Raw genomic sequence first — 22,299 nt, 5'->3', positions numbered from 1 at the left:
AAGTTTTCGTTAGCCCTTGATCCGAAACAAGATTCGTCTTAAGAAAATTAGGGTTTAATTGTGAAATTGGCTACCACAAAACTAAATCTTACCTCCTAGTGTTAGTTCACCACGAGAAAATATTAGCCTACTCCAGAGGTCGCCAAAGTAGTCTATATAGACCCCCAGGGATCTTTGTAACAAAAGCGGGGGTTGATCTGAACCAGTGGGTCGAATGGGGGTCGATCCGAATCGGAAGGGTCGATTGGGGTCAAAGAAAAAACAGTTTTTAATACGCGAATCACACATACCTAAATCAGTATATAAAATTTGCGAATTTTTTTATAATTGACTTAATATCAGTTTCTTTATAAAACATAAATTAATAAACGTATATTTATTCGGGTGAAACAAGTATTTACGTACCAGTGGCACGAGCTCTGCACTATTATATTATACGAGCTCTGCACTAGTTTATAAGTCAATGTGCTCTTGTCCAAATGTCACGTGTGACGAACATTGACGTTACAAACGCAAATATCATACACAGTTTCAGTTATCTTTGCAAACTGTGTTGAATATTTGCAGTGTCATTATTAAAACTTTTATACATAAACAGGTAATCTTCAAAACTTGAGCGACGATTTTAAACTGCGCTTTGTTGATTTGGAAAACATTGACATCCCTGATTGGATTATTGTGCCATTTTCTGCTCAAATTGAAAACGTGGATATCAACCTGCAAGATGAGCTTGCTGAATTATTATCGGATCTTGAAGCAAAGACGCTTTTTAAAAGTTTAACAATAAGCAAGTTTTGGACAAATATAAATATAATGCAAAAATATGTAAAACTTTACGAAATAGCTCAGCCATTTATGCTAGAATTTACAAGTTCCTATAAGGTTGAAGCCGGTTTCAGTTACGCAAATTCAATCTTAACTAAGTACAGAAATATATGTGGAGTTTTGAGGGAATTTAAGATTAAAATTGACCAATTTTGAACCCACTATAGCGAACTTTGCAAAAAAACACTAGGCACACCCATCTCATTGATTCAGAAGCAATAAATCTGTAGTAACTTTACTTATTTTCTCATAAAACTATTGTTACACAATGTACTATTACTTTAATAAATGTTTAAAATAATAAAATAAATGTACAAACACCGTATCTAATAGAGTTTTATTTTAATTAACAGAAAATCACTTTTATGGGGGTCGATGGAGATTTCGGAAAATTATATAAATGCAAATAAATGCATATAAATGCAAATTCCATGATCAAAAAAGTTTGGCGAGCCATGGCCTACTCTAACCAAACAAAACCAAAAAGATTACCCAAGTCAAAATTTTTGATACTTTTCCCTTGATGCACAACATAATCATGATGGTAACCAACGATAATTCCATCATCAATAACCATCAATAATTCCATTATATTTTTTGTTGGTAACCAACATAAGTAACAATAACCCCATTGTAGAAATTCTGATCGATCTATGATGGTCCAACACAAGAATAGCAACTTGTTTTGATGGTTTGTTCATCATAGTTTCTACCATAGTTCCTTAGAAATCAAATGTTGGAACGAACGTTTAACTATTTCAAGTATGGGTGTTGGGTGACTCGGGTCAATGAGAGAGAAAGAGAACCAGGGAGAAAAGGAGCTCCTTTATTCCAGGTGCACTATTTCTTGTTACCAAAGTAGCAGACTGCTGTAAACTTCGCGCCGAGGGGAGTTCTTTCTATAGTCAAACTATAAGTGCTAGTTCTTCACCTGACGGAGGATGTTTAACACAGAGTTGCCTTTCCCTCAAAAGTTATTCCCTGAGTCGCCGCGATGATTCAGGGAATAGAGCGTTCGCCTTCCAATTCGGCGAACCGGGTTCGAATCCCAGTCGATACGAATTACTTATCCGGTTTGTATTGTACCGACCACAGTGCTGACAGATCGGGTTAGAGTCCCCTTGCCGTCAGACTAACCGTGGGAGGTTCTCGTGGTTTCCTTCTCCATGTAACGTAAATGCGGATTAGTTCCATCAGAAAGTCCTCCGCGAAAGCAAATTTCTTCCTATACTTGATCCAGGAGTTTCCTTGTCTTCTGAATTTGGTTCAAAATGACAAGGCTACGGAGTTGAACATTAGTTGTCGTAAACCCATAAAATTGGGTCGGCTGTTCAACGAAGGTTATAAAATAAAATTAATAAAAAAAAACCTTTACTCGCCAAGTTGGCGTGAGTAAAAATACTGGTGAGAGTGGCGAGCACTGCAAAGGAATAAATTAAGAAACTAAATATTTTTTTGTTTAAGATTATAAAAGCACATAAGAATGCAACTTTTAAATTATAAATGGAATTGTGACACACCATGCATTTTTTAGTGTGCGATATAGACTGCTTTTTTTGAAGTATGGTTCTACTATAGCACCTATTTTTGTTATAGGAAAGAGTTATGATGTCGATTGAGCTGAATAACGTAGAGCAACAAAATATAGGTAAGAATATAATTTTCATGTTTTATTTATTTTGATACCTTTACGTGTTTTGACCAAAAATTAAAATTTTTCAATATTTTTTTTTAAACTACAACACAAATGGGCAACTACTGCAGCTATTAACAAGAATTCGGATTTACAGTGTACAAAAAAATAATAAATGGACCACTCTGAATAATTTTTGATCTGATGATTGGATCTTCACTCTCTTGGTCTCAATATGAATGATTCAAGGGGGTCATTTCAAACATGCTAATTAATTTGTTCAAACAATAATTCATCCATTTTAAGTTACGAGATCAGACACAAAAACGTACTTTTTTTGAACGATCATATCGTCTGATTTGAAAAGGAGGTAAATCTTCCATATATACAGCTCGAAAGCCCAAGAGAATAGCCGGTAAGAAGGCTGACCAATGGTCTTGTGGCATAACTATAACTACGTTTATTAAGCATCAATTCACTGTAAGACATATTAACTCGATTGAATCTTGAGGTACTTTTGATAGATGAAAGCTGACATTGTCGATTTCTGCATTTCCCATATTTGTGACCTGCTGACGTGCTATGAAGAAGCATACCTTTATGTATGGTACGCATTAAAAAGTTGACTTTCTATTTATGACTGAGTCATCGTCCTCCTCGCGCTGTTGCTTCTCAGTTTCATTTACACACACAACGTGATCCTACACACTCTAGACCAGGGGTTTCCAACTGGGCCGCATCCGGCCTGCGGGGCCTTTTTTCGTGGCCCTCGAACTAAAATATATTAGTTGTCATTTTTTACGGACAATTTTCGTAAGAAATCTATGTGGGTTTAAAATACTTTTCTTGTTAATAAAAAACTTATTTCTTCGTTTCTGTGAAATTTAACATACCAACGGAGCAAAAAAAATTTATTTCTCAGGTTTTGCAACCAAGAAAATATTTATTCAAATGCAATATAAATATTTATTCAATAATTGTGTATGTTGCTCTTTTTTATTTAATTTCTTTTTTTTTTTTTGTATTTTGTGAATATAATTTAGCATGCGTGTATCAGAAATTTTCTTGAAGAAATTCTCCGATTTAACTTTTTGAAACCACTCATTTAGGACGAAAATATTTACACCCACATTTGTAAATTTTAAATGTAAATATCTATTCTCTGCTGGTTGCAGCAGACAAACCTCAATTTTCTCATTGCATATTTTGTGTGCTACTATGTAAGTTTTAATACTAACCTTTTTAAAGTTTTATATCTTAACAATTAGATATCTGTTGCACATAAATTGTTTAATACATAGGTGCACATTAAAGTTAGTGTAGTCCGAATTTTTATGATTTATTTAATATTTTTAAAAATATTATTAATGACAATTAAATATTATTAAAAATCTACTTCTCATTTTAATTTGTAATTCAATACTTTTGTTTTGTACAACTTGGTAAAAATCTGACAGTAATATTTAATCTTCCTTCAAACATAAAAGAGTCCTGCATAAAATTATGTTGCGGCCCGCCAATTGATTTTTGCTTTTAATTGTGGCCCCCGGTTTTCATGTAAGTTGGAAATCCCTGCTCTAGACTGTTAATAGCAACACAGGAGAGACCACATACACTACCATGAACTGAATACAACTCTCACCACAAATGCTCAAAATCCGGGAAACTTAACACTGTCCTAGTAGTATCCATTCATCGAATTGTATCCCTGATAAAAGTCTGGTGGCGGCGTAGAATGGCTTAACTATTATTACGATTATCAAACATCAATTCAATAGATCCAATCTTGAGATACCTTTTGATAAATATGGGTTGGCATTGTCGATTTCTACTCTCCCCACAGTCTTTATTGTACGCCTTGAGAGCAGCTGTCGAGGGTTGGTGCCATTGTTTTATCATTCCATTACTTTGAGGATGGAACAACTCTTTTCATGTCCACGAGATATACTAGAGTTTTGAAGAGTCTACTCTCGAACTGGTGACCCTGGTCGATCGTTATCACTGAAGGTCACCTAAACCGGGCAGTCCCGCAGATCGTAAAGATACCAGTACAACACCGAACTCAAGCATCACTCACTGCGTTCAGTAAGCGGGTGGGTGACCCATTTGACCTGCCTGCGTAGGAACCGAGGGTGTGCGGTATCGGTCCTCGTTAAACTGTTCTACCCTTAAGTGCTCTAGTTCGAGAGCAGGTCGTCGGGCTGCCAAAGCAGGAGAGCCACCAAATTTGTGATGGAATGTCTTCGGATCACCCTCAGAGAAGTTTTCCAGACCGTCGCCAATAGCTCGTTGTGAAGCTCTAGTGAGAGGTAAATAAAGTACCTACCTACCAAAGCGAGCAATACAGGTTTTAAAGAAAGCCTCAGTTACCGTCTTTTCTGTAATCAGCCTTAGACTGAGGATGTTTATCACAGGGTTACCTTTTCTTCAAAACCTTTACTCATGCGCCGCGATGGTTCAGAGTGTTCGCCTTCCAATGAGGTGAACCGCGTTAGAATCACAGCCAGGGCTGGGTAATACGAACTCTGCATCCGGCTTGCACCGACCACGGGGCTGATCGATCATGAGTTAGAGTCCCCTTGTCGTCAGACTAACAGTAGAAGGTTCTCGTGGTCTTCCTCTCCATGAAACGTAAATGTGGATTAGTTCCGTCGAAAAGTGCAAATTTCTCCCACTACTTGATCCAGGAGCTCCTTTGTCTTCTGGAGTAGGTTCGAAATTACAGGGCTACGGAGTTGAACATTAGTTGTCGTAAACCCAAAATTGGGTCAGCTGTTCAACGATGGTAATAAAATAAAATGAAACTTTTTCTCGCCAAGCTTGCGGGAATGAAAATATTAGTGAGAAACTGGTTAAAACTGGTGAGAGTGGCGAGTACATCAAAGGAATAAGTAAATACATTAAGAAACAATATTTTCTTCTGAGCTTGAAGTTAGATAATGTAACTTTTAGATTATAAATTTTCATTATTCACATCATACATAATTTTGATAAAGTACTCAATGCAGTGTATAAAATAATTTGATGTTTAATTAGCATTAAATATACTTCTTCAGCAATAAATATATTTCATTATTTAATGCCCATTTAATTTTATCTATCTAATCCTATTTAATTCTATCTATTCCTGTTTTTGACAAAACTGTGTTACATTTGTGATATATTGCAAACACAGAAGAAAATTTGGTTTGAGAATTAATATTTTTTATTCAAAAATTAAAATTTTGTTTTGTCATTTTGCGCTGTAAGTAAACTGGTTAATACGTATACATACATAAGAACTTTTTTGAAATTCTTTCACGTGAAAGTTTGATTCTAAATGGTAATTAGGAATTGAAAATATTTAACATTTAGAATTTTAAGGAGGGTCAGGATATCCTGGTTGTTAGGACGTTGGGCAAATGTCCAAGTGGTCATGAGTTCGAGCACCGCAAGCAGAAGACTCCCCGTGTAGAAAATGGTGACTAATGCATGGTATATCTGTCGGGTCACAAAGTCTTCTATGTTCCCAAAACAAATCATACCTCTGGAAGTGCTGAATTCGAGATTGATCGTTCTCTGGTTCAGGTCAAATCTACGACCTGTGGATGAATAAATGCGTCCACTCTGTAATTGGGGTGTGATGTGTGTGTGTGATTGAATTCGTATCTTTGGCCATAAATGGCGTCACTGAAGCACAAGAAACGCACCTCTGCCTAAAATTCGCTTAGTTTTACCACGCCGGCCTGTTGGTATTAGCCAGTAGCATTAGAAACAACAACAACAGAATTTTATGTTTTTTTACTGGCGATGCAAAAAATACTAAAAACTTTATTTATTTTTGCTTATCTTTTTTTTGATCCCTTCTGACTGAAAAGCTACAAAAAATAAATAAGTATAGTATAACCCGTAAGTATCACGGGCACGAGAAGTGGGAGACGAAAGCTGATCCCTTGATTTTGACGGGAAAGAGAGGGAAGGGGCTAAGCTAATTTTTGACCTAGGAACCACAAGTTTGGATTTTGCCGCTAAAGGTCAGTCCATTTTATAGTAAATCGTAAAAGCACGTTATCCCATTAAAAAATACCGTTTGCCTGACCGCTAAAAAGTTTTATATCCAAAATTAGTTTTAGCTCATTTCTGACCCAGAAATCACGAATGAATTACTCCTCAAAATGTTAAGCTTAGTATAAGATATCGTTAACCCATCAAACCGTTTCTCCAAAATTTTAATTTGGCCCATGCGCCGAAAAATTGTATGCCTAAAAAAATCTTACAGAATTTTTGTCCACTGCACCACAAGTTTGAGTTATGCCCTAAAACGTTAGCCCGTTGTATAAAATTGCTTTAAAAAAAATAACTTCCACCAGAATAAAAATTAGAGCCAAAATAGCTTTTAGTTTTTTTTAAAAAAATATGACACTTTGCCCTTAGGAAAATTTGCCATAGGTTTGCCATAAGAAATGCCATAGCATTTTCCTATGGGGTTTTGCCTATGGCAAAATTTTGCCATACACTTTTGCCATACATGTATGGCAAAATTTTGCCATACGTATATGGCAAAAGTGTGTGGCAAAATTTTACCATAGGCAAAACCCCATAGGAATATCCTATGGCAAATTTTTTATATGGCAAATTTCTGCCATAAAACTAAGATGTGCTACAGCTTATGACGAAATATTTTTCCATAGGCTATGGTACACCTTTGCCATACAGCTATGGCAACATTTCTGGTTGATATTTTATCATACATCAAAAAATAGTTACTTACAAGAATCTTTCGCAATGGATATTAAAAATGCAAAACTTAATAATTGTAGAATAAATATATATCCAGAAAGCTTTTTTTTAAAAACATTTCTTTGATAAACTTCTCCTGTTTCACATGCAGCATCCTTTCTGAATGCTGTTCTAATTCAAATAAATTTTAAATGGTTAGTACTAACCGTTAGAAAATGGGTCCGGCCGTCGGAGCGAGTGGGGAAAGCATTGGTTATGTTGATTAGGAACAAAATATATTGAGTACAGGCAACCAATATTTGTTAAAACTGTAAAAAACAAGAAAATAGAAATTGAGTCTGGAGGTCGGAGCGAGTATAAAAAACGTTAATTTGGTTGATTGGTATCATAATTAGTTAGATAAGCGTCAGATATTATAGGAACCTAAAAGAAAGCAAATTTAAATAATGGTCCGATGGTCGGAGCGAGTATGAAGTTTTTTTAAATTTTGATATGTGATACTAAGCTAAAAATTAAACAGACTACTAAAACAATAAAATACTATGAAAACTCAAAAGATAAAGAGTGGGGCCGGTGGTCGAAGCGAAATTAGTTTAAAATAGACCAAACGGGACAAAAGCCGAATATGTAACGGTGCTACCAGTGGTGGCATGTGAACAAAATTTTATCTATAAAAAAGATGGTATTAGACTATGAAAGGCTAAGAATAGAAAACAGGCTAAATTAGTTGATCCCCTTCTAGTGAGGGATATAAAACTCAGAAAATTTATGTTGAGTTGTGTTAAGCACAGTTAGAAAAGAGAACGCAATATAGAAACATTGATAAATACAAAACATGTTTAAGACATGATTAAAATTGGTAAAATTAATAATTGCTATTGACAAATTGACACTTGGTCAGGGATAGTAAATAAAAATTAATTGAGTATAGGACATCGCTATGACGAAAAAGTTGTAAACTTAAGGAAAGATTAAATTGTTAAAAGCATTTTTGGTAACAGCAGCAGATGATATGGCCTGGGACTGTCCCGTTGATAATATTGTAGCAAAATAATTTTCAACCAGTAATCCAGCAAATCTAGTTAAGTGATGACCCTAAGCTATGTATAAATATGTAACAGAACATTGCACAAATGTATGTGGATAGTTAAGAAATATTAGTTGTAAGATAGTAAAACACAGATACATGATAAAAACAATTTAATGGCAAGCAAAAATTGAACCCAAAATAAAAATATAAAGCCCTAACGTATGTAAGATAATGTAAAAAAGCATTGCAAGAACCTAAGTGGAATTAAAATCAAAAACTAATAAGAATGTAAACACTGACTTTGATATTGATATATGACAGCAATAAAATGAAATTATCACCGAACAAGTTAAAAGAATTAAAAAATTTTAATTATTAAAGAAATGATGATCTGGCTTGATCATAAGCACTTAACCGCGTTTTTCATCATGAAGATAGTTTATAAATTGCTATGGGGAATAGAACACCATTAATAATGGAAAAGTGATGTGACTTTAAAAATTTATATAAAATCAGAGGGAGGGTGATAAAATAAAAAGAAAGACGTCGTTTAATCAGAAACAGTTGGGGGAAAGAAATATAAAAAATTTAGATAAAAATATAAACAGCAAGATATTAATTAAAGTGTACAAAGTCAACAAATGGCAAAATTTAACATAGCGAAAACCTATACCCAATCGCGACATATTTTAAAAAGATACAGATAATAAAAGTACCTGACTGCCGGAAATTAAAAACTTAATAAATTCAGAAGAATTGCAAACGCATCAGCAGAATTGCAAATGGCAAAATTTAACATAGCGAAAACCTATACCCAATCGCGACATATTTTAAAAAGATACAGATAATAAAAGTACCAGACTGCCGGAAATTAAAAACTTAATAAATTCAGAAGAATTGCAAACGCATCAGCAGAATTGCAAACGCATTTATTGCAAACGCATAGACGTTTGCAATAAAATGTTTTTGACCAAGAATGAGATTGAAAAAATATTAAAATAAGTCGCCAAAGTTAGCGAAAGATTCCACTTGAAGTGGATGACACGTTAACATGGCGGTCTGATACTCTAAGCCTAAAAGAATGGAACATCGGATTTCAAACACTCAAAAATAGCAAAATTGGCCACCCGGAAGCCGGAAAAGACTCACCAGGAATGCGTTGCGGGATTACATGTTGAATTTAATTAACTTCGGGGTGAAATAATGGATATTTATTTCTTTTAGAAGATGTTTTTGAAGACTCCATAGAAGTTGTTGTTTCGTTGGTGGAGATCTAGATCAGCTTTTCTCTATGGTATACTGCCATACAAATCTTAAAGGCTACCATTGGCCCATGGTATACTGCCATACGAATTTCTGTGGTTGCCATAGGCCAATGGTGACGTGCCATACAAATAATCCTTATGGTTACCATTGGTCCATGGTATACTGCCATACAAATCTTTATGGTAGCCATAGGCTTTTGGGGTTTTGCCATACAAATCTCTATGGTAACCATAGGCGTATGGCATCTTGCCATACAAATTTCTATGATAGCCATAGATTGCCATAGATTACCATAGGCTTCCCTATGGCAAATTTTCCTAAGGGGAAGCTCAAATTTTCTCCTCGTAGACCATTCCTTTTCCAAAACTTTTCAGCTTCTCAGTTTCATTTACACACAACGTGATCCTGCGCACTCTAGACCAGGGGTTTCCAACTGGCGGCCCGGGGGCCGCATCAGGCCCACAAAGCCTTTTTTTGTGGCCCTCAAACTAAAATATATTAGTTGTCATTTTTTACGGACAATTTTCGTAAGAAATCTATATGGGTTTAAAATACTTTTCTCGTTAATAAGAACCTAATTTCTTTGTTTCTGTGAAATTTAACATACCAATGGAGCAAAAAAAATTTATTTCTCAGGTTTTGCATCCAAGAAAATATTTATTCAAATACAAAAATAATTGTGTATGTTGCTCTTTTTTATTTACTTATTTATTTATTTTTTCGTATTTTGTGAATATAATTTAGCATGCGTGTATCAGAAATTTTCGTGAAGAAATTCTCCGATTTAACTTTTTGAAACCACTGATTTAGGACGAAAATATTTACACACACATTTGTAAATTTTAAATGTAAATATCTATTCTCTGGTGGTTGCAGCAGACAAACCTCAATTTTCTCATTGAACATTTTGTGTGCTACTATGTAAGTTTTAATACTAACCTTTTTAAAGTTTTATATCTTAGCAATTAGATATCTGTTGCACATAAATTGTTTAATACATAGGTGCACATTAAAGTTAGTGTAGCCCGAATTTTTATGATTTATTTAATATTTTTAAAAATATTATTAATAACAATTAAATATTTTTAAAAATCTACTTCTTATTTTAATTTGTAATTCAATACTTTTGTTTTGTGCAACTTGGTAAAAATCTGACAGTAACATTTAATGTTCCTTCAAACGTAAAAGAGTCCTGCATAAAATTTTGATAAAGTTGCTGCCCACCATTTGATTTTTGTTTTTAATTGTGGCCCCCGGTCTCATGCAAGTTGGAAACCCCTGCTCTAGACTGTTAATAGCAACACAGGAGAGACCACATACACTACCATGAACTGAATACAACTCTCACCACAAATGCTCAAAATCCGGGAAACTTAACACTGTCCTAGGTGTATCCATTCATCGAATTGTATCCCTGATAAAAGTCTGGTGGCGGAGTAGTATGGCTTAACTATCATTGCGATTATCAAACATCAATTCATTAGTATATAAGACCTGCTAACTCGATCCAATCTTGAGGTACCTTTTGATAAATATAGGTTGGCATTGTCGATTTCTACTCTCCCCACAGTCTGCATTGTAGGCGTTGAGGGCAGCTCTCAAGGGTCGGTGCCATTGTTCTATCATTCCATTACTTTGAGGATGGTAAGGTGAGGATCCCAGATGATGCCCACGAGATGTGCTAGAGTTTTGAAGAGTCTACTCTCGAACTGGTGACCCTGGTCGATCGTTATCACTGAAGGTGACCTAAACCGGGCAGTCCCGCAGTGGACTGATCATAAAGATACGTTTCCCAGTAGAACACCGAACTCAAGCATCACTCGCTGCGTTCAGTAAGCGGGTGGGTGACCCGTTTGACCAGCCTGCGTAGGGACCGAGACTGTGCGATATCGGTCCTCGTTAAACTGTTCTATCGTTAAGTGCTCTAGTTCGAGAGCAGGTCGTCGGGCTGCCAAGCAGGAGAGCCATCCAATTTGTGATGGAATGTCTTCGGATCACCCTCAGAGAAGTTTTCCAGACCGTCGCCAATAGCTCATTGTGTAGCTCTAGTAAGAGGTAAATAAAGTACCTACCTACCAAAGCGAGCAATACAGCTTTTAAATAAAGCCTCAGCTACCGTCTCTTCTGTAATCGGAACAACTACCACCCATCTAGTAAGTCTGTCGATCATCGTTAAGCAGTATGAAAATCCTTTGGATGGTGGCAATGGGCCAACGATATCAAGATGAATAAGGTCAAAGCGGTTGGACTTTATTGGAAAAGAAAAAAAATAGGGGATTTAGTATGCCTTATGATTTTTGACATGGCATGCAGTAACTAGACCGCATATTGCAATCTCTACATAAGTTAGGCTAAATAAATCCATTAACAATCAGTTTATTAATTGCTTTCGTACTGGAGTGTGATAAGTAATGAATGCTATCAAATATTTGTGTACGCAATTGTCTTGGAATAAAAGGTCTAACATTTTTAGTAGAAATGTCGCAGTATAAAAAAAAAGTGTTTGTATCAGCCATATTTACGTTTTTAAAATCTAAATCTTGGGAAATATTGATTAAACGATTAAATTCTTTATCATTTTCCTGAGCTTCTGCGATTTTGCTATAATCTATAGGATTTGGTATTGTTTATAGAAGCTATTTTTGATAACGCATCTGCTGTTATATTATCGGAACCATTTGGGTATCCTATATCAGTTGTAAACCGAGATAAAAAAAATCTAATTGACGAGGGTGAACATTTATCTCACTTTTGCTTAAATGCATAGGTGAGTGGTTTGTTTTCTGTGAACAAAACAAAATTTCGAGCACTTAACTGAATTGCTTGATTACAACTCCCTATGATAAGCGCTATAGCGTTTTTCAATTTCGTATAGTTAGTACAAAAAATGCTAACAGTTGAAGAAGTACATTTTCTGTTTGAAATAAAGATTTTTCCGTTACAAAATCCGAGGCATACGCGCGGCAATTCTAAATTTGCATCGAGGTTAGGATGCGCAAGCTGCGTAGCGTTTGCTGAAAGGGTTTTGCAATTTTGAAATTCGCTCATGGCCTGTTCTGACCAGTTAATCACACGATTATCATTCCGCTCTTTGAGCCTTCCAAAAAATCATCTAAATAAGTTCAGGTAGAACACAAAAAATTAAGAAATCAGAGAAATCTTCGCAATTCTTAATTGCTTTTGTCTGCGGGTAACTTAAAATAGTGTATATTTTATCAGGTTGTGGTTTGTTGCTATCTTTAGTTATTAATTCTCCAAAAAGCGAAATTTCTGACACTCCAAACGGACATTTTGATACGCTTACCGTTAAAGCATATTCGTTTAATTTTTGAAATACGGCTCGAACATGCGTTTTGTGCTGTCAAGGTGCGTAGCGTTTTTAAAAAGTGGTTAAAGGTACTTATTTTCGTTTTTTAAAAGCCCTTAAAGGTGCTTTTTTCATTGGATATTTTTAAAAAGTGCTTCATTTTTCCTTTCGAAAATGAGATTTTTTCTTTACCATGTCGATTTCGCAGCGTATTATGCAAAGCCATGTTTTTCACATTGTTCTATTCAACATTCTCACAAATCATTCAGCCACAATCTCTTGTGACGTACCGTCGGTCCATAGCGTATGAAAGCGCCAATCATTTTACATGTTTGATGTAATACTTGCGAATCCGCATGTGCGTCTACTGAGCTGGGTTCGGTAAGATTATTGCACTCTTATGTGCAAATCTGCAACATTTTGCAAAATATTCCCCATTTCAGACATCATTTTCCACCTTCTGATATCGAACCGAAATCTATTTATCTGTTTATGGTATCTAATATAATCAAGAAAAGAGTCAGAAACTAGTTATTTTATCTTCATCATGTAAAGTCTTTGAAAATTATTTTGCATTTTCTTAAAGTATAGAGTGCTTAAAAATATTTTTTGAGTGCTTGATAAGTACTTAAAAGGTGCTTATTTTTTGTTGAGAGATTTGGCTACGTACCCTGGCTGTTCCTCTGATTCACTAAAAAAATAAAGATTTCACCGAGGTTAACGTAGCGATAAGGCAAATCTCCAAAAACGCAGATCTAATAAATTTTGCACTTATTAATGAACCTCTGAAAAGTTTGCGGCACAGACCAAAATTCGAAAAGCCAAAAAGGGTTCTCAACTTTTTGTTTGTCGTCTGGAGTGTACTGGAATATGAAAACAATCTTTAAAAAAATATTTGTTATGAAACGCGTGGGTGAAGTCTTATTGTTGGGGAATCGAGTACCGTCTTGTTGTTGCTGTGTTTAATTTCCTCTAGTGAACTGGTTGAATATTTCCTAAGCTTTAAGTAGTAGAGACGACCATAGAGACACCGAGGGCTGGCGAATACCCTGCTCTATCATAAACTGAAATTCTTGTTTTGCAACATCCTATATTTTTGGACTAGGTTTACTCTGTGTAGGCGGACCAGTTGCATTGATGTAATGTGCAGTATACGCCTGCTTAATTTTTGAGGTTAATTTACTTATTCCCAGAAAATTTAATATGTGTCTCCTGAGACATGGTGGCTTAGGGAATAGAGCACTCGCCTTTCAACGAGGTGACCCAGGTTAGATCCCCGCAACAACTGGTTGATTCGAATTTTGCACGCGGCGCGATCGACCATAGTGCTGACGTAAAATATCCTCAGTGGTAGACGGATTATAGAGTTCCCTTGCCATCCATCTTACCAGGGCAGGTTTTCGTGGTTTTCTTCTCCTTGTAACGCAAATACGAGGTAGTTCCGTTAAAATAAGTCTGCCACGAAGGCAAAATTTCTCCTAATACTTCATCCAGTAGTTCCCTTGTCTTCTGGATTGGGTTCAAAATGACAAGGACATGAGTAGTCGTAAGCCAAAAAAAAATTGGGGTCGGCTGTTCAACGCCGGTTATAAAATAAAAAATATGCGTCACTTGAAATTTATTTTATTTAAAAAGTATCCATTTCGGTAGTTATGCCAAATAAAGAAAATGGACAATTAATTTACGCCATTTTTGGTCAATCAACAGCCCTAAGCGCTCTGAAAATAATTGGAATAGGCAACGGAGTAATTAAATTTTTTTTATTTGCAGTCCTTTCGTAATTCTGAATTACGAAGAACGATTAATGATGTTCAATAACTTACTTCCGTAGGTCAACATTTTTGAATTATTAGCTTTAAAAAATTCTAATGGTTACAAATTTCTAATCATTTTCGAGGCGGGCAAGTTACTCACGTCCAAACCTGAATCCACTAAAAAATTTTAATTCGTCTTTTTATCAAATACAAATAAACGACACGAACATCATTCGGCATTTAGATCACTTGTCGCCGTCCCAGCGACAACCGTTTTTAGTTCTTCTGGCTATTGTTGTAAGAACACGAGAAACCTAGCTTTTAACCTAGCTTTTTGACAAAATTTCGAATGATAAAAACTGAATTTAGACGTTTTTTCTTTTCCCCTATAGCTGGATCTATCTCTAAGAAAATTATTATATCTTGTTCGAGATCGATTGCGTGATCTCTCACGAGAAAATCTTTCAAATTGCTGTTATTTGCTGACGAAGTGTTATTACATCGATACCAGGTGTTACCTGTTATCGTTATCATCGATACGAAGTGTTGATATCCCAGGTTCGATGTTGAAAAATCTTTTCGTGGATTTATTTATTACACAAACATTTAGTAGGGGATCCGTTCTAAATTTGGCTATTTTATCAGCTGGTTGAGCTAAATTTTCGAGTTGCGCTAAGCTAACGGAAAGATTTGTTGGTATTGTATTTCTGCTGGCAAACGTTGTAGCCGTAAGGTTTTCAAAAAATGTTCATTTAAAGATGTACAGTGCACAAAAAAGGACCACCCTGAATAACTTTTGATCTACTGATCGGATTTTCACGTTCTAGCACTCAATCTTCATGGTTCGATGAGGTGACATCAAAAATGGTATTTAGTAAGTGCAGACGAATAGTTACGAAATTAGATACAAAAAACGTACTTTCAATGAATAAACATACCTTGTTAACGACGGATTCAGATTTCTGACCCCCAAAATATAGACGCAATTTTTGTCGTATGGTCCCAATAATTTGGTCAGGGAAGGGCTCCAAAGTTTGAACCCCTTAATGGCCCTTTTACTTTTAGCGTATTTTGCTATATCTCGAAAACTTTTTAAGTTACTTGAAATTTTCTTTGAATACAATTATGAAATTCGTTTCCGTATGTATAGTGAAATCCGCAACAAGTAAAATTAACATTAATTGGTCCATACCTTGGAGTGTTCTCCTGTCCAAGCTATGGGCCTCCTATATTTCGGGGATCAGAAATTCAATTCCGTCGGGAAAAAAGTATGTTTATTCAGTACGTATTTGTGTCCGATTTCGTAACTTAAAATATCGTCTGCACTTATTAATTAGCATGTTTGAGGTCACCCCCTCGAATCATCAAGATTGAGTTCTAGAATGTGAAGATCAATTACTATTAAAACTATACTATATTTATTACTATAATAACTATTAAAATCAATTATTACATTATTATCAAAAATTATTCAGGGTTGTCCGTTTTTTATTTTTTATTTATTGGCCTTCTGTGCCTGCAAGCGTTTGCATTTGTGACGGTTTTTGTCGTCCCCTAACTGCAATGCAGAAAGAAGTTTGCGAATTTGTTTATTTTCAGAGTCTGGAACCAAAGTGTGATATTATTCTGCCATGTTTAGTGGTAGTTTAAAAAGTATACTTGCAAATAGAGATTCAGTAAGATTCTGTTCAATTCCGTTTGCCATGTTCAACTTTAATAACAAGTTTAAACAAATTAAACGAATTAACGCACTAACGCAATTTTCACATGTATTTTCATTTTAGAATTAAATTTATATTAAAATTAATACTAACAATGAAAAAAGAATTTCTAAGGGGAACAAATTGCATAATTAAACCAAACGAATGACCTTAAAAACAAACTTGAACCGTCGCCACGTAGTATACAATCGCTACGTGAGTTAATTGCAATAACTCACGTAGTATAATCTAATTATTTTTCCAAGAAGGTTGCTTTTAGCGTGATGCGATGAACGCGGTCACCACTGGAGAGAATATAAAAGGTTAAACTTTCTCAGAACAATTTATTCAAAATATTAGTGTAACTTTATCAGAGGAATAAACATTTTTAACAAACTTAAACATTTTGCGTTCGTTATGCGACGAAGGTAAGTGCCAGTTATTAACTTCCCTGAGACTGAGGATGTTTATCAGGGGTTACCTTTTCTTCAAAGTCTTTATTAATGAGCCGCAATGGCTCTGGGGATAAAACGTAAGGTGAACCGGCTTCGAATCCCAGCCACGGCTGGGCAATACGAATTCCGTATCCGGCTTGCACCGGCCACAGGGCTGATGGATCATGAGTTAGAGTCCCCCTGCTGCCAGGCTGGCAGTAGAAGGTTCTCGTGGTCTTCCTCTCCGTGAAACGTAAATGTGGATTAGTTCCGTCCAAAAGTACAAATTTCTCCCACTGCTTGATCCAGGAGCTCCCTTGTATTCTGGAGTAGGTTCGAAATTGCAGGGCTACAGAGTTGAACATTAGTTGTCGTAAACCCAAAATTAGGTCAGCTGCTCAACGATGGTTATAAAATAAAATGAAACTTTTTCTCGCCAAGCTTGCGGGAATGAAAATATTAGTGAGAAACTGGTTAAAACTGGTGAGAGTGGCGAGTACATCAAAGGAATAAGTAAATAAATTAAGAAACAATATTTTCTTCTGAGCTTAAAAGTAGCTAATGTAACTTTTAAATTATAAATTTTCATTATTCATATCATATATAATTTTCATAAAGTACTCAATGCAGTGTATAAAATAATTTGATGTTTAATTAGCACTAAATATATTTCTTCGGCAAGAAATATATTTCTTCGGCAAGAAATATATTTATTCGGCAAGAAATATATTTCTTCAGCAATAAATATATTTCATTATTTTATGCCCATTTAATTTTATCTATATTTATTTAAAGAAAAGTAATTTTAAAATTTATTAAATGTGTACTTGTAAATACTTGTAACTTGTTGTCTACTTGTAAATAAGGAATAAAGACTTGTTCTACCAAGAAGAGTTTTTATTTAAAAATGTTTTCTCTTCTAAATTAATTTACTTTTCATTCGACAAGTTGGTTCTCTGTCTTTGCCATTCATTATTGCTTTGAGTTTGATTAAAAAAAAAATAACTGATTAAACTTATATATTCCATAATTAGTTTGCAATGAATAAATAATAAATTTTTTTATTGGTAATACTATTAAGAGTTTTTGTTGCAGTACCATTGTTAAATAATATTGAAAGTTACTTTTACATTTTGTCAGCGTTCTCTGATCGCTAAATGTGAAAACCTTTAAAAAAAATTAAAAAATATAATTGGAATTAAAAAAAAGACTTTTGTTTAATTTATACTTTGTTAAACAAATTCTGATTTTTATTAACCATGATAAAATGCCTCAATGTTTCTCTCAGAGCCGCTAAAATGTTTTAGTACGTTTCAGAATGTCGTAATATATTGAAAATATTTGAGTTTTAAATACCATGCAAACATGGTCTGAAAATTATTTAAACTATATAGATTTACGTAACGTGATGTGAGAAGAGGCAACTGGTACTAACATCACATCAAAATGTCGGAATTAAAACTTAATCCTGGCTGAAAAAAACTCGCTGACAAAATAAATTTCAAACAGTAATGGATTTCACGATGAATTTGGCACACTGATAAAAAAAGCGATTACCTAAATATGATATTTTGAATATGAAAACCCGAATGGGAGAATATTATCTATAAAAAGGTTATAAAAGCAGCAGAAAAACGATGTGGTTTTTCCATTAAATTGTCACTCATTGAGCTTGTAAAGTTATAATTTAAATTCATAGTATGCTCGTTATAATATCTTGGTATTGGAATTTGAAAAACATGAGGGAGTTATGTCTGGAGACGGAACCCAATCTTTTCCAACCCCCATAGGGAGTATAGTAGCATACCCTGAATTTTTAATAGTACTATTTAGACTGCTGTTATTTTTTAACTATGGTTTTACTACAGCAACAATTTTTCTTATAGGAAAGAGCTATGATGTGATATGAGCTGTATAACGTAGTACAACTAAATACAGGTAAGATTAAAATTCTCATTCTTATCAATTTTGAAATCTTTAAGTGTTTTGTCCAAAAATTTAAATTTTCTAATATCTGTTGCTTTTTTAATATCGCTATCTAATTTTCAATTGATAAACGGATTATGCCAAACCGAAACTTGTCTTACGGTAAAGTGATGCTGTTTACAGAGGTCTTTTATTCTATTCCTGTTTTTGACAAAACTGTGTTACCTTTTTGATATAATGCAAACACAGAAGGACACTTGGTTTGAGAATTAATATTTTTTATTCAAAAATTACAATTTTGTTACGTTGTTTTGCACTATAAGTAAACTGGTTCATACATAAGAAATATCTATACATGCATAAGAAATTTTTTTTAAATTTTCTTCACATAAAGGATTGATTCCAAATGGGAAATGGAAGTATTTAAGGTATAGAATATTAAGTACTGCCAGGATAGCCTGCTTGTTATGGTGATGGACCCATGTCCAAGTGATCATAAGTTCGATCATCGCCGACCGAAGACTCCACGTGTAATAAATGGTGAATGGTGCACGTTAAACCTGCCGGGTCACACAGTCATCTATGTTCACAAAACAAATCATATCTCTGGGGTACTGAATTAAAGATTGATCGTTCTCAGTTTCAGGTTAAAATCACGATCTGTGAATGAATAATTGAATATATGAATGTGTCCGCCGTGTAAAAGAAATGCGACGTACGCGTGACTGAATTAGTATTTTTGGCCATAGATGGCGCCACTGAAGCACAAGAAACGCACTTTTGCCTTAAATTCGCTTAGTTTCACCAAGCAGGCTTGCTGGTATTGTCAGGTGGCATTAGAAACAACAACAGAATTTTAAGTTTTTTTACTGGAGATGCAAATAATTATTAACCCTTTATTTATATATTTTTGCAGAGATATTTTTTTTTTATTTTTTGAAACCTTTCCCAGTAAAACACTGCCAAGAAATGAATACTTATTGATTTATAATAAACTTTTCTTATGTATAATATTGAATCTATTCGGGCAGTAAACTGAAAAAGAAAGTTGTATTTATAAATTCGATGCTATTATTAGCTAAAATATGTTAGCAAATTGCATTTTGCGAAATAAAATTCACGCGAAATTTTTTTTTTAATAAATATAAAGATAGAATAGCAATTTTTTATCTGTGTTTATATCATAGATAGTTTAAAGAATTTAAAGAGTGACTTAAAAAAAAATACTACGTCTTGTAGAATTAAAATAAAGTATGATTTTTAAATTTTCCTTTTTCAAAATTTAAATATTGTTAAAACTGCAAATTTTGTTTTGAAATTCGCTGGTTTATCCACAAAGAATATATCATTGAATTTGATTTTGTAAAATTTCTAAAATTATGGAAACAAATTTGAAACATGGTTTTTGAAAGATTTTTTCCGGTTGAATAATTTTTAATGCTCACATGATTGTTACTAATATTGTTTAAGCGGAATTTATCAACTATATGTTTATTGTAAATCAATTCCAATAACTTAAAATAAATTGACATTTGATAGAAAATATTTCATTTACCGATCAATATACGAAATGCACCGTAAAATTGGCTATTAGTATATCACACTCGTTTCAAAAATATTTTACCAATTTAGTTCAATACCAAAATAACTTGAATGAAGTAAAAGTATCAAAACAAATTATTTAATACAAATTTTAAAAAATGCTTTTAAAAAAACCCAGAAGCAATACTTCTTTATGGTTATTTTTTTATGCATATTCTACAAAATTTTTTAATTTTTTTATAACCGTCATTGAAAAGTTGACCCAATTTCGGGTTTACGACTACTAATATTCAACTCCGTAGCCTTGTAATATTGAACCCCATCCAGAAGACAAGGAAACTCCTGGATCATGTATAGGGAGAAATTCGCCTTCGTGGAAGACTTCTCGATGAAACTAACCCGCATTTGCGGAACATGGAGCGGAAAAAAACGAAAGCCTTTCAAGATCCCTTGAACCCATTATCCGTCTACCACTAAGGATATTTTTACGTTAGCACTGCTGTCGGTGCAAGCCGGGTGCAGAATTCAACCAGCCACTTCATATGAGGGTGAGCGCTCTATCCCCTCAACCACCACGGCTATCCAAGATTTTGCAACATTTAATATTCACAGTTTTTTTACATAAAAAGAAATTAATTTTGTATTTTAGCAACATTAAACTTAAATCGATTCTAACGCGAGCATGTCTGATATTTTCTTAATTGATACCGGCCATTTGATAAGGAATAACGGAATCTTAATTTTAGACTTAATTATTGAATGATAATTCTAAATTAATATTGGAAATGCAGAAAAGAAATATTTAACAGAAAATAGTTTATTTACTATTTATTATATGATATATAACATGATTTAAATAACTATATTTGCACCATAAATGGAAAACACCAACTAAGAGCAAAACATGATTTATTTTAATAACGCATAGGTTTGCTATTAATCTAAAACAATACTAATTTAATGGGATTTGAAAATCAACTATGAATTAAATTCAAGTGACACTAAGACTAATAATAAACTAACTTCAAAAGATCGACATACTTTAAACTAATAAAGGAAACCCGCTTGACCTCATGAATAGAAATATATTTATCATATAGCAGCGATTTCAATTTCGTTTCGTTCCTACATGACTACATTTTAATTTATAACCGTCGTTGAACAGCCGACCAAATTTTATGAGCTTACGACTACTAATGTTGAACTCCTTAGTCTTGTGATTTTGAACCCAATCCAGAAGACGAGGGAGCCCCTAGATCGAGTATTGAGAGAAAGAGTCATCTGTGGCCACGAATTCAACTTCTGCCACACCCATACGTCACACCCGTTTATAGAGCGGACCTATTCATACATCCATTCATTCATTCATTCATTCACATACAGTAATTTTGATCTGAACCACAGAACGATCAATATCCAATGCAGTACCTTTGAGGCATAATTTGTTATAGGAACTGGAAGGACTTTGTGATACGACATATTTAACGTCCACTGGTCATCATATAACTATACAAATTCGTTGTTATACTAATGACTTGAAAATAAAAAAAATTGAATATATATTCTGAATTAATAAATAAATTTTTAATATTTAGTAATGTTTATGCATACAAAAAGTAGGATTCGTATCTTTTTTTATCGAATAATATTGGAAGTATTATGATAATAAACCAAAAAATAATAATAATAAACCACTTTGTTCATATTTTTCACGTTATTATGAGTCATATCTGAGCTGATTTTTATTCATTAGATACCGTGTTGAAAGTTTAAAAAACTTTATTTAGATGGAGCTGTTCTCAGAAAGAGCCTAAGAAAGCATAATTGATTAGTTAACTAAAATATAAATTGATTAGCGCTGAAAAGAAAGACATACATTTTTCTACTTCCACTTTTAAAACTCTTGTATTGTTCCAAAACCTTTAGATTAAGAGGAATTTCGGGGATGTAACAGCTAACTCTGGATGTTTCTGCATTTTACATTAATGGCTTTACAGTAATAAGAAAGCTATGTATTTATATATAAAAAAATGTATTTTATATTGCTCCCACTATTTAACTGAAATTTCTGAAATTTAATCAAAAGTCATTAAAGCAGAAAAATTTAGAAATAAGGATTTGTTCAAAAACATTTAGACTATGATAAATTTCGGGAGTTATCTT

General features: G+C 33.9%; 1 long non-coding RNA gene across 1 annotated transcript in view; it reads left to right on the top strand.

Moving 5' to 3' along the window:
• The window catches only part of LOC147801894 (uncharacterized), a 203,963-nt gene that overhangs the window by 24,398 nt on the left and 157,266 nt on the right, over positions 1 to 22,299 (top strand). The window contains exons 4-5 of the long non-coding RNA XR_015430533.1: positions 2,422 to 2,473; positions 18,555 to 18,606. This is a non-coding gene — a long non-coding RNA (uncharacterized LOC147801894). The remainder of the gene's footprint in view (positions 1 to 2,421; positions 2,474 to 18,554; positions 18,607 to 22,299) is intronic.

The sequence above is a fragment of the Parasteatoda tepidariorum genome, chromosome 11, assembly GCF_982258835.1.
Source record: "Parasteatoda tepidariorum strain Cologne lab strain chromosome 11, Ptep-v5.0, whole genome shotgun sequence".
Lineage (NCBI taxonomy): Eukaryota > Metazoa > Arthropoda > Arachnida > Araneae > Theridiidae > Parasteatoda > Parasteatoda tepidariorum.
The sequence above is the reverse complement of the archived record's forward strand: the minus strand, read 5'-3'. Positions and strand labels throughout refer to the sequence as shown.